General features: G+C 43.6%; 1 long non-coding RNA gene across 1 annotated transcript; it reads right to left on the reverse strand.

Moving 5' to 3' along the window:
• Window positions 1-5,111: 5,111 nt before the first annotated feature.
• On the reverse strand, window positions 5,112-6,306 carry LOC138295350 (uncharacterized). The gene is made up of 3 exons (XR_011203574.1): window positions 6,134-6,306; window positions 5,805-5,926; window positions 5,112-5,432 (listed from the first exon to the last, which is right to left on the reverse strand). It is a non-coding gene; the product is annotated as an uncharacterized lncRNA (long non-coding RNA).
• Window positions 6,307-13,444: the final 7,138 nt, after the last annotated feature.

Raw genomic sequence — 13,444 nt, forward strand, 5'->3', positions numbered from 1 at the left:
CAAAAACAAATTCAGAAAAATACAAAGAAAGTAGGCAAAAAGTTTTGGGGAAGCCCACCCTAATGCTTACAGGCCAAATATATTGTTAGTGTGTCTAGTAAAAAAAGAAATCCCTCTTTTACTGACAATGGGCTATCAAATAAATTATAGGCTTTGGGAGCCCCAAAGGTTACATTAAATGATCTTCCACCTTCAGATAAGGTGAATGCTAGTGTAGCTCTGAAAGCCAATCTGGGACTTATGCCTAAATCACTGATTCCCTAATGATACCCCAGCCCAAGATACTTTTAGATATGGAGCTAATATTGCTCCAATAGATTATGGGGGTCATTACGACCTCGGCGGTCTTGTAAAAAGACCGCCGAGGCCGTGGGAGACAGAATACCGCCATTGCCGGCGGTATTCCTGGCTCCCTATTATGACATTTCTGCTGGGCCAGCGGACGGTAACAGTGTTACCGTCCGCTGGCCCAGCGGAAATGTCACATCAACATTGCTGCCGGCTCCTAATGGAGCCGGCGGCAATGCTGATGTGCAGCGGGTGCAGTAGCACCCGTCGCGCATTTCACTGCCCGAAATTCGAGGCAGTGAAATGCGCGACGGGGCTATGCCTGGGGGCCCCTGCACTGCCCATGCAAAGTGCATGAGCAGTGCAGGGGCCCCCAGGGGAACCGCAAGTCACCTTACCGCCAGCCTTTCAATGGCTGTGTCTACCGCCACGGACAGGCTGGCGGTCGGGGACTAATAATCCCCAGGGCAGCGGTTATGACCGCCAGGCGGAATCCTGGCGGGATATTGGAGGGGCCGGCGGTATGGCCGTGGCAATTCTGCCACGGTCATAATTGCTGGCGGAACACCGCCAGCCTGTTGGCGGTGTTACCGCCACCTTACCGCTGGCCGCCAGGGTCGTAATGACCCCCTATATGTTTGTGTCTTTTGAGATTTTGATATAGTCTCACAATTTGAACTTGAATGATACAGTAAATAATGATCATCTGAAACGGACTGCTTATCTTGCAATAGGGTCTGCCTCCAGCGAGAGTGCTCTGCCCATAGGGCTAACTTACCCACAATGTATTCTTGTATATCTGCCTCCAGAGTCCATTAGTTCTTTGACTCTGGATCAATTAAAGGTATCCATTGTGAATGTGTTGATTCAGCTCCCTACTGCTGGCATGACCATATACAACAGATTATCTTTACTATAAACAAAACTATAGGTGCTTGTAGAGGCCTCTCTTCATTTAATGCTGCAAAGATTCCAGGGGAGGTATGGTTTATTCAGGATTGGAAATAGATGAAATATGATAATTTTTCAATCTTTTGGGCTACTAAGGAATCTTTAAATTAGATTATTCTTTGTGAGCTAAAAACATATGGCTGGAATACAGGAATCTATTACGAAGTTATAACGTTTTCTAATTTAGATAGAACTGGTAGGTTATGAAGGAGGTGACTGAGAATGGATACTCCCAATGTTCCTGGGTGCTTTTAAATCAACATCACAAAATAAAATGATGGACGAAGTGCTGAAACTTTTCAAACACTCACCCACAGCCACAGTCCTGGGTTTAATCCATTATTATTTTGCTTGCCACATCACCCCAGTTTGGACCCAGCCATTTGCAAATCAGTCTTGACCCTGTACCGGAAATAAGCATCCTGGGGTTGGTTTGAAGGTACCAGCCCTAGTCAGCCAGGCTAGCTTGAACCCAGTGGTGTAGCGAGCAAGGGACCCACTTGCATGCTGACCAAATGGAAGTGCTTCCTGCAGTACTAGACCTGTTTAATGGCATGTGATGACACCCATTCAATATGGGTGTCACCAATGGCTCCCACCACATGTGGGAGGTGACCAAATCCATAAAAGGCAACCTTCACATAGGCCAATTCCTCTCATCTGGGGAACCTGATATGGCTGTCAATGTGTTTCATCACTGATGATAGCATGTCTTAAAACATCACTGAACCTAGGTTGTACCATACTACCAGATATAGGCCCTGATTCTAAGCTTGGCAGGCGGCGGTAGCCGCCCGCCAAGCGGGAACCGCCAGAAGACCGTACCGCGGTCAAAAGACCACGGCGGTCATTCTGGGTTTCCCACTGGGCTGGCGGGCGACTGCCGAAAGTCCGCCCGCCAGCCCAGCGGGAAACACCCTTCCCACGAGGAAACCGGCTCAGAATGGAGCCGGCGGAGTGGGAAGGTGCGACGGGTGCAGTTGCACCCATCGCGAATTTCAGTGTCTGCAAAGCAGACACTGAAATTCTGTGTGGGGCCCTCTTACAGGGGCCCCTGCAGTGCCCATGCCATTGGCATGGGCACTGCAGGGCCCCCCAGGGGCCCCACGACACCGCATACCGCCATCCTGTTCCTGGCGGGCGAACCGCCAGGAACAGGATGGCGGTATGGGGTGTCAGAATCCCCATGGCGGATTCCCATGGGCAGCGGAAAGTCGGCGGTACACCGCCGGCTTTCCGCTTCTGGCCGCGGCTGTACTGCCGCGGTCAGAATGCCCGGCGGAGCACCGCCAGCCTGTTGGCGGTGCTACCGCCAACCTCCGCCATGGCGGTATTTACCGCCAGGGTCAGAATGACCCCCATAGCCACTGTATAATGAAATGACCCTGTGGCCAGGTAGTGTAGTACTGCAATGAGTCTCACAATGGGTGGTATACATATTGGTTGAGTGTTTTGAGGCTTGTGATCTGGCTCCAACTGAAGACATAGACTTGGATTGTTTGCTAATTCATGTGGAACTGCTTTTTTATGTCACATTCTTCCATGGTCTATAGATCTGGAAATGGATGGTAGACTGAAGGTTGTCACATCCTCCCTCTCACAGGGCACCTAATTGTGGAATCAAATGATTTGGAACATTAGTCACTGTGCCCAGACCAACATATCTGATGACTGACAACAAAGTCACGAGATAAAACATTACTGTCAGAAAAAAAAACATACACCTATTAAATACACTTATTACACATCAAAACAGTCTGTTACTCAAGGTCCAGCTCTTATCCCCATGGTTGTCTAGACATGTGTCTACAACACATATGTGCACATAGCACACCAATCTGCTCTTCTTGTGTCCCTTGATATTGTAAAGTATGTTCCGACCGCCAGAAATACCATCACCGGTGGGTTACAGTGCACCGCAGTAATATGGCATCTGTGACCAGCAATGTACTACACTGATGATTGTGTTGGAGAACATACATATCAAGGGAAGTTGACATATTTTGAGATGTTAGTGCACATTTATACATGTTCCATTTCACAGTCTACAAAAATGTAGTTTCAGCCGCAAAATGGCAGATACCTGACCTCGTTCATTGGACTTTATGAACCTCCCTCTGCCAGTGAAAGTCAACCGAGTGGTGGGCGGGTTCAACTGCAGCAGTCACAGCTAGAAGCTAACATTGTTGACTGTGACAGTCAGGGGCTAATGGCTGTGGCAGTCGACAGTGATGACTGCGTACGTGGCATTCATGTCCTCAGCATTTTGGAAATGTACTCACTTGCCTCCTGACACTGCTGCCATCAATACCTCCACCATGTCAGCTGCTGTATGCCGCCTCAGGGAGAAATAATGCAAGGCCAAGCAAGTGAAAGGGACCCTGCCTTCTCTCCAGAGGAACTTGAGAGGCTAATGGAAGAGGTTCTTCCCCTTGATGGCCAGCTGTATGGCTCACCAGAAGAGTAGGTAATTACCTCATTGGCATATTTGACTGTTCAGCACCACTCTTTCCTTCCTCACATGCTACAACGTGCCTCTAAATCCCATTGAGTTATTTGGGTGCCTGTTGTCACAATCTGTGGTCCATACATTAGCTATACAGATTGTGAAGTGTAGATCTCTGTACTCTGTGTATTTCAAATGGCCATTGTGTTGTGTGATGTGTGATAAAACCTAGACCCTGCTTGTTTTGCCTTCACATGTCTATGAAAGTGAACATTACTGTCAAATAATGATATATACGATGATCTGATGATGGTAAATGTGACAGTAAATGTATTGGCATTATAGCATGAGCTGGGTATGTATACTGTTTGAGTCAGTTGTGGATGTTGGTAGCAATGTGTAAAGTCCAACTGGTCACTCAGCCAAGATTTGGCCATGGCAAACTGTGGTATGACAACAAGGTAAATCCTTCAGAGTGCCACACAACCCTAAACTCACATATGGGATGGCAACAGGTTGTACTGATGTGCATGGAAGTGATGGAAATGTGATGGACATGTAGGTTCTGTGTGCTGAGCCTGTACAGGGCAAGGCCTGTCAAAGCCTTTTCGCAATATGGGACACAGCCCAGCCAGGTGCACTGTAACTGTGGCCATGCAACTGAGGCACCAGACCGACTCACTGTAGACTTTCAGTTCCTTGGATGTGGTCAAAATGAGTCTTCATAAGCAAGATTTGGCCTGAATGCTTTTACATTGACTACATTAGGATTGGGGATAGAGGTAACCACCTAACCTGGTAATCATTTCCATTGACCCTTGTTGTCAATGTGTGATAATGACTTATGACAGGCCCCTTAATCCCACAGGTCTGTTGTCACCTTTCAATAAGTCATGTTTGTACAGTGCAGGCCTAGTGCACAAGTGACAAACACACAGTGCAGATAGTTGGTTAATTCAGGGGAAATCATGGCATGTGAATCACTAGCTTTGTAACATGCAGCCAGTCCCACCAACCATACCTTGCTATGTTGGATGTCGTCTCTTTCGGAGTGCCACATATGGTAACAGGTATTTCCTGTGATACCAGTACATACCACACAAACCCACTCAGAAGTGGTATGAGATCCCATTAGGTAGACATGTTGACACATCCACAGCAAAGAAGCTTTCAGTGACACCAATGCCAGCCATTTCATTGTCACCCAAGTCTTAGGGTGTAGTCGGTTACATGGTAGTTGCCTGTATGAAACGTACATGTACATACTGTGGCACCCGTCGTTCTCAAGTACAGGCCCTAATGTAATGACTCATATTTTTGAACGAATACAGTACTCTTATTTGTGCAAAAGCAGCCACTTTCTCGAGATAATAGTTAGATTAATAAACACAAAATAAACAAGTCAAAAGGTCTTGTATTCTTAATATTTTGGGAATCTGGTTTAATACTCACTCCCACAGACTAATTACCCCTTACATGTCAATATCATGATCACACAAGTCCAATTTCATCAGTCCATCTCCTTCCAAATGAATTAGATATGCGAGAGTCGTTCCATCAAAGTCCACAATCCGTTCAGTTTGAACACAAATGTTCCCAGAATCCTTATGATCACCTTAAGTTCAGGTAAAAATCCATAGTGAAACAAAATTATCCAAGTTCTTTGCAACGACCTTACAGCCAACACATGTTTCGTCACTTGACTTCCTCAGGGCTGGAATATAGTCGCTTCACTTAAACAGTAATTCTGGAACCCAAGTCATTGAAGAAAAATTAAATATACTCAATGTAGTAATGATAGATTCATTAAGCAAATTTGTAGAGCAGTGGTAAAAACGTGAGGGTCCATATCCAAAAAGGATTTCGTGACTGAATTAGTATCACATGCCCAGATTATTCTAAGAAAATTCCAATATTAATCCATATAAACACCCAATATGTGACTGCCCACCATGCACTAGTAATCACGCTGTCAAAAAGTGGAAAGTCCGAAATGCATGCACTATAACAACCAAATAATAGAGAAACACCCATTTGTTATCACAACACAAATAAATAGAGACGAACGCCACCGATGATCTAAAGTAGCCCGGGAAAGAAATGCCCGGTCACGCGTTACCTCAAATATTCCAAAATACACGCTACGTCAAGTAAAGTTCCAATTTACTAACACTTCCGCTGTCACACTTGAACTATAGCCTTTCTTTTACACGGCTCAATTAAAATTCACCAGAGTTCATCCTGAAATGGAAAAAGTATATTTATACCTTCTTTCATTTACACATCATTGTTAAGCTCTTGCTAGTGTGTTAGTTCAACAGAAATTATTTAGATTCACCGCTCTCCCCAACCCAAATTTAAGCTGTATTAAATAACCGTGTTCATAACGCGCCTCCTATTATCCTAATGTTAACCGAGAAGTTCTAATCACTCCTCGTTTGCTAATACCTTCTAAGATTCCTCAGAACGCAGAACAAAGGAATCATATCCCGCTATGGAAACCGCCTCTGAATTCCTTTGCCGCTATTGACGTTCCTCAAAACACATGAGCCGATCACATCTCGTTCGCGCTCCACTAGAGTTGTTACCAACTCACACAGAAAACCGCTGTGTACGGCGTTCTCCCTCTCCCACTAATAAAGACTTATCCTGCATTAAAACAGAAAAGGGACTGATCTCCTAGTAATACGCTAAACATAAACAAAGGACTAGAGACACCAAACTTCCCGTTTAGATACTAATCAACCAAGAGGAAATACAAGTATTTTGAACACCATTTCGTAGTTATAGAGGATAATACCTCCCTCTTACTTGACACTTGAAAATACTAAATATGTCTCAATAAAGACCGTAACCTATATCACCTCTGGAAGAAACAACCATTCGCCCACATGTTAATGTACACTAAGTATTCAAGTAAAACCCCGTCCATTCACTTGTAGCGTGACAACAAACAGTTGTAAAATACACATTGAAAAAATAATTAGTGCATAACTAAAATGTGAAAAGTATAAAGTGTAATTATGAAGTATAACTGAATAAGTAAAACGATGAAAAAGAAAGGTGTTTAGGTCTGGCCCATAATATCCCATGCATAGATTCCACCACCCGTTCACGGATAATGCATGAGTAACACTTATATTAGATTCCATCATATTTTTTAAACAACGTACATGAGTCACATTACTGTTTCAAATATACTTGACAGTGCTGCTTTTAAGATTACCAACCAGACTCTTATAGATTATTGTATTCATGCTTCCAGAAATAATTCCAATTCCCTATCTGAGTTTAGACCGTCTTCTACTGCCCTTAACCGCATTATCCAAATTGCTTCTCTTCTTCGTAACGTTAATTCCCTATTCCCACCTCTCTGATCTTTAAGGCACCGGTTCACAACCAAAGACGGTAAATCCGACTCTTGTATTCTGAGACACACAGTTGATCATATGTGCTACCACAGGGTATCTAATATCCTGCTGTGCTAGTGCTCTGGCGTGTTATCCAATTCTTATTTTTAGAGGTCGGATTGTACTCCCGACATAGTAACGTTTGCACTTGCATACCAATATATAAACCACAAAGGAAGAGTTGCAATTCATATTGGACCTAATGGGAAATGTTTCACCCAATGTATTAGAGAATTATTTCTGCCCATGGCAGGCCCACTTGCAGAGTCCACAGTCTCCGCATCTATAAAATCCTATCCTCTGTTTTTGCAACCAATTAGCTTTAGGAACAGTTCTAGGAAAACTTGGGCTAAGAATCTGTTGTAATGCCCTCCCCCTACGAAAAGTAAAACTAGGTTTGCTGGTTAGAAAATCGGTCACTGTTTCATCGCGACGTAAGATATGCCAATGTTTGGTGATAAACTTCTTAAAAATCCCCGTACTACCTGTGAAATCTGTAACCAGTCTCACTTTCTCACCCTTGTGCACCCTTGCATTCCTGTTTTTAGATATCAAAGTTGCATGCTTTGGTACATGTTTAATTCTGTTCTGTGCCTTGGTAATTATATTACTGCTGTAGCCTCTGCTCCAAAAGCGATTACCCATTTCCTCGATACACTTTTCAAATTCCATGTCATTGCTACAGTTCCTCAGTGCCCTAACCATCTCTCCATAAGGAATTTATAAAATTTGGTGTTTGGGATGAGCACTTGCCGCATGTAATACTGCATTGCAGGCAGTAGATTTGCTAAATAATTTGCTCTCTATACGGCCATTCTCTATGTACAGTTCTACATCCAGAAATTCTATACATTTCGCACTATACTTACAAGTAAATTTAACATTCATATCGTTAGAGTTTAAATATTCGACAAAATCCAATAATTGATTGGCACCCCCTGTCCATAATATGATACAATTGTCAATATAACGTCCCCAATAGAGGATAAAGGTTTGTATGAAACGTATGCAGCAAGTCATTGTGCCTGGGTGTTTTGGTGTCTGTACAATCATGCACAAGTAGGTTACCCTTCAGAAGATCGCAATGGGGTGGTGTGTGTCATTGTGGCTCACATCACAGTACAGGTTGCTTGGGCCTGAGCTACATGATGTCAGTGGCCTTGCTTAGTCAGTGTAGACCATGACCAGGATTGTGGATAGTCAGCACGTGACTCTAAAAGTGTGTATTTGTTTCCCTGTACATATCACCATGTGTGCTTTAAACATGTAGTGTGTTGCCAGTTACAAAATGCTTGTGCTAGGTGTTTCCAAGATGTGTATTAAACAACCATTCAACCATTAAAACAATTAATAGTGGCCTCTTCCTTTGTCTTTGGATCCATTCAGTTAAACCCCCATTAGAAGCAAGGGATTGAGAGATCCATCGACCCAGAAGTTGTGGACCCTGGGGGTCCACCTAGGGGTCCATCACTGGCAGAGCGTCCACTGTCAGAACAGGTGGGAGGACCTGAGACGCTGGGCAAGGAAGATGGCAGAGGTCCAGCTGGGGCTGTCTTTCCAATGTGGGCATGGCGCATGCTGGACCCTGAACCCCCAGTGGCCCGCATACTGGGCATTTGAGGGGAGCACAGGAGCTACAAGGGGGTGAGTCTTGGGAAGATTCCTGCCTGTTATATTGCCAGGTTGATGTGTTAGAGGCAGCCATCTCTCCATGAATATTGGAGAGGGCCCATGTGCTATACACAAGATGAGTTGTTGTTTGTCTCGGTATGGTGGTTGGTGCATGCTGATGTGCCTTTGCGATTGTCCGAGTGACCAGGGACACAACAGAGTACAGTTTGCTACCAATATACTCTCTTGAGCAGATACATGGCTTAGTACAGTGGTGAATTATCTCATGTTGTTTCATGTTGTGGGTATCATTTGTACCCAACAGTCCCTTTGTCTTCGGAGTGTCATCCCCAACATAATAGGTCATGAGGTAATAGCTCATTGTAGGCAGCCAAGTGTCTGCTCAAGTAAGGATATTAGCATCTGTACCCAACAGGTCACTTGTTTTTAGTGAGTCAAGGGTGCTGGTGCCTCACTACTGTTTCTCATGTGATGATGCCCATCATACATGTGACATGGGATACATTGTCCTTTGTGTGCAGACAGTGAGCAATACTTTCCCTGGTAAGTAGTGAATGTACAGTTACATGATTTGGGTGACATCACTGTTGGCAAAAGTATTTCTGCCAACATGTTAGCATGTGTACCTTACACGTTTGTAGTATCATTTCCACTTAATGGGATGATTTCTGATTCCATCACATATGTGTGCATACCAAATCTCATAGAAATTATTTGTGTATGACGGGTATGCAGTTCATGTGGTACCACAGACAGGAGTGTGTTGACATTGTTTGTTGAGTCACACATACACTAAGCCATTACTCCATGTAATTTCTCATGAAGAATTGTAGGTGCAATGATGGACATTCCAGCAGACCTAAAGTACTTACTCACAATGTGCATTCCCATGCCATTGATGTGGAATCATTTGGCTACATGCTTGGCACTTGTCAATTGTTGTAGGTTCATTACCTGACTGTTGACATGCAACAGGGAGTGACACAGAAATCTTGGAATCATATGTGTGTGTGTGTATACTCAGTAATCCAATGGAATCTGTGTTTGCATGACAAAAAGGTACAGCGGTGTGCCTTCCAGTTGAGACTCATCTTAAAGGCCCTCTTAAGATGAAGCAGATTCCCTGAGCAACAACAAAATTCAGTGGACTCTTGGCTTTTAGCTACGCAATGTTAGGAGGGTGTTCTCAGCAGTACCAAGTGAGACAGGTGATTCCCCTAGGCCTAACTGATTCATTGTGTTATGGATATTTCTGGGCAAATCTCCCAGACATTTTGGCCGGTTTGTCTCCATTGCACATGTCAGTGCAATATGTGTCATCTAGCAAAGCAAAATTAATTACAGTTTCCATGAGACTATTCAGACAGTGTGAATATTGTGGAGTAACAATTGGTGAGTTTTTCCACTGTGACATAGGTGTGTCAAGGTCACCTTCTTCCTGCTACCGTACTTCCTACTGCAATATGGCAGGATTATTTGCCCAACAATTCCTCATGATGTGGTATTGTGTGTAATGTAGATTTTCCTAGTATCATGACGGAAAGTCTTAATTTTATTAAAGACACGGAGGCGAGTATTATGCGTTTCTTTTCTTACTTTAATTCAATAGCAGCAGTCAAGAAATATACTACAATTCCCAGAAGGCTAACAACAACAGCCAATGGGAAAGAAAAAGTAGTCATAACAGTATACACCAATCACATGCATAGTAAGGTATTATGACATCACTTGACTGCGACCAGCCCTCTTTTCTTGCGAGAGAGTCAATTAACAGTAAACAATGGAACTATAGAGAACAGAATAAAAATTGCCATAATAAACGACAAAACATCCGAACAAAAGTTCAAAATCCAAGGTAACCAAGGCGGATCCCGGAAGATTAGTCCTGTGGGAAGACCGGCTTTGAACGGAGCCATGGAAGTTTGCAGAGAAGAAATCCAGGTCGAAGGAGGAGACTTAAGCGGCGGATTGAGTGATGGCCAATGGTGCTAGAATAAAGGGTGGGAAAGAAAACAAGGTTAATGAAAGAGGAGGGATAATACTCGCCTCCGTGTCTTTAATAAAATTAAGACTTTCCGTCATGATACTAGGAAAATCTACATTTTATGGCAAGACCGGAGGCTCCTATTATGCGAGTTTAAAGCATATTAGTTATATTCAGAGAAACATTTTCAATAGGTTTACAATAAAAAACTTTGAATACTGTGTCATTAGACCAGTCTGCAGATTTAAGAATGTCTTCTAAACGGGAGCCTGTCCAAAACGCCTTAGAAGCCATTGCCCCTCTGGAAGAGTGAGCCCCAAACATAGAAGTATCTATGCCCGCCAAAGACATCAACCAACGAACCCACCGGGCCAGAGTAGCGGTCGAAACGGGGGAGTGAGGTTTCCTGAATGAAATTAATAATTGGGAATGAGAAGAGGATCTTAAATCTGCAGTCTTTGATTCATACACTTTCAAACATTGTCCTACACATAGATTGGGATAGTCAGGAAAGTAAGGATAAAAAACTGAGGATAAATTGGTTTTGGTTCGACGAACCACAGTGAACATGACCCCAGAAGGAGTAAACTGACGGTTAGATATATCTAGAGCTCTAACATCTGCCAGCCGTTTAATAGAAACCAGACACAATAGCATAGTTAACTTTGCCGATAAAATTTTTAGAGAAAGCATGACATTATCAGGCCAAGACAATAGAAATTTCAAAACAATAGAAACATCCCATAATCGACTGTATTTAGGTAAAGGAGGATTAGAAAACTTTACTCCCTTTAGTAAACGGCAGATCAAAGGATGTTCTCCTACAGGTTTTCCATTCAGCAGTGAATGATTGGCCGAAATAGCTGATCTATAAAGGTTGATAGTACGGAAGGCCTTACCTTTACTGGCTTCATTTGCTAGAAAATTGAGAATAAAAATCAAATCTGCTGAAAAGGGATCGATTTGTTTTCCCAAACACCAGCTGTTCCAAATAGACCAGGCTGATGAATAAGCCTTTTTTGTACCTGGGGCCCAAGACTGAGCGATATATCGGGAAGCTTCTGCTGAAATGCTTGGGATAATTTGGGATTGCCCGAGACTTTCCATGCCGAGAGGGTGAGCAGATTGTCCAATATCAGAGGATGAGAAAACCCTAGAGGATTGAGCAATAGGTTCGGGAAGGAAGGAATCAGGACCGGGAAGTCTATTGATAATTCTAAAAGCGCTGGGAACCAAGTTTGAGACTGCCAAAAGGGGGTTATGAGAACTATGGTGGCTAGTTGGCGTCTGAGCTGAGCCAGCACTCTGCTGATCATGAGGAAAGGGGGAAAGGCATAATTGAGGGAAGGGGACCAATCCTATAAGAAAGCATCTGATGCTACAGCTAATGGATCTGGCCGCCAGCTGTAGAATAGAGGAAGCTGGGAATTGAGGCGTGAAGCAAAAAGGTCTATTACTAGGGGACCCCATTTGTTTTGAATGAGTTGGAAAATTGAAATATGGAGTTTCCAGTCGCTTGAATCTCGCAGATGACGAGAGTGCCAATCCGCCACTGAATTGAGAGACCCCGGAAGATATTCTGCATGAACCAAAATGTGGTTTAAAAGGCAGAATTCCCAAAACCCCTTGGCTAATTCCGTCAGAGGTTTGGATTTCGTGCCTCCGAGACGATTGATATAGCATACGGCTGAAATGTTGTCCATCCTGAGGAGAATAGCGCATCGCACTCTGTTTTTTGCAAGGCTTCTGACTGCAAAGGAGCCTGCAAGCATCTCTAAACAATTGATATGCATTCTGGACTCCTCTAACGACCATGTGCCTCCAGTGGAGATTGGTCCACATCGGGCCCCCCATCCTGATTGGCTTGCATCTGATTCTAATACTAGATCGGGGGCTGATGCAAAGATAGTCCTTCCGTTCCAAGAATCTAAATGGTCTATCCACCATTGAAGTTCTGTGCGAGAATCGGCGTCTAATGGAATGATATCTGCGTATGAGAGACCCTTCCTTAGATGACGGATTTTCAATCTCTGAAGAGCCCTGTAATGGAGAGGACCTGGAAAAATAGCTTGAATTGAAGATGAGAGTAGACCCACAATTCGTGCTAACGTTCTTAGGGAAATCTGAGAACTGCGGAGGACCTGTAGAATTTCCGATTTTATAGTTTTGATCTTTGCTGAAGGGAGTTTGAGGGTGGCCGAAATTGAATCTATTTGAAATCCTAAGAATTCTATAACCTGAGATGGAATTAGAATGGATTTTTCTCTGTTTATGATGAAACCTAGTTCCGATAACAGGGAACGCGTGAAGGATAGATGAGAGAGAAGGGACTGAGAGGACTGACTCATTATTAGAATATCGTCGAGATAAATGATGAGTCTGATGCCCTGCGCCCTGAGAAAAGCTACCACAGGTTTCATGAGCTTGGTGAAGCACCAGGGGGCTGATGAGAGACCGAAGGGTAGAGAGGTAAAATGAAAAAACTGGCTTAACCACTGGAATTGGAGAAACTTTCTGAAATGAGAATGGATTGGAACCACTAGATACGCATCTTGAAGATCCAGTCGAACCATCCAATCCCGTTGCAGAAGAGTGTCTCTGAGATGGAGAATAGTTTCCATCTTGAAATGATGGTAAACTACAAAATGGTTGAAATACTTTAGGTTTATTACCGGGCGCATCTTCTTGTTTTTCTTTTGAACCAGAAATATCGAGCTGGTAAAACCTGTCGGA

This window comes from Pleurodeles waltl, chromosome 1_2 (assembly GCF_031143425.1).
Source record: "Pleurodeles waltl isolate 20211129_DDA chromosome 1_2, aPleWal1.hap1.20221129, whole genome shotgun sequence".
NCBI classification, from domain to species: Eukaryota; Metazoa; Chordata; class Amphibia; order Caudata; family Salamandridae; genus Pleurodeles; species Pleurodeles waltl.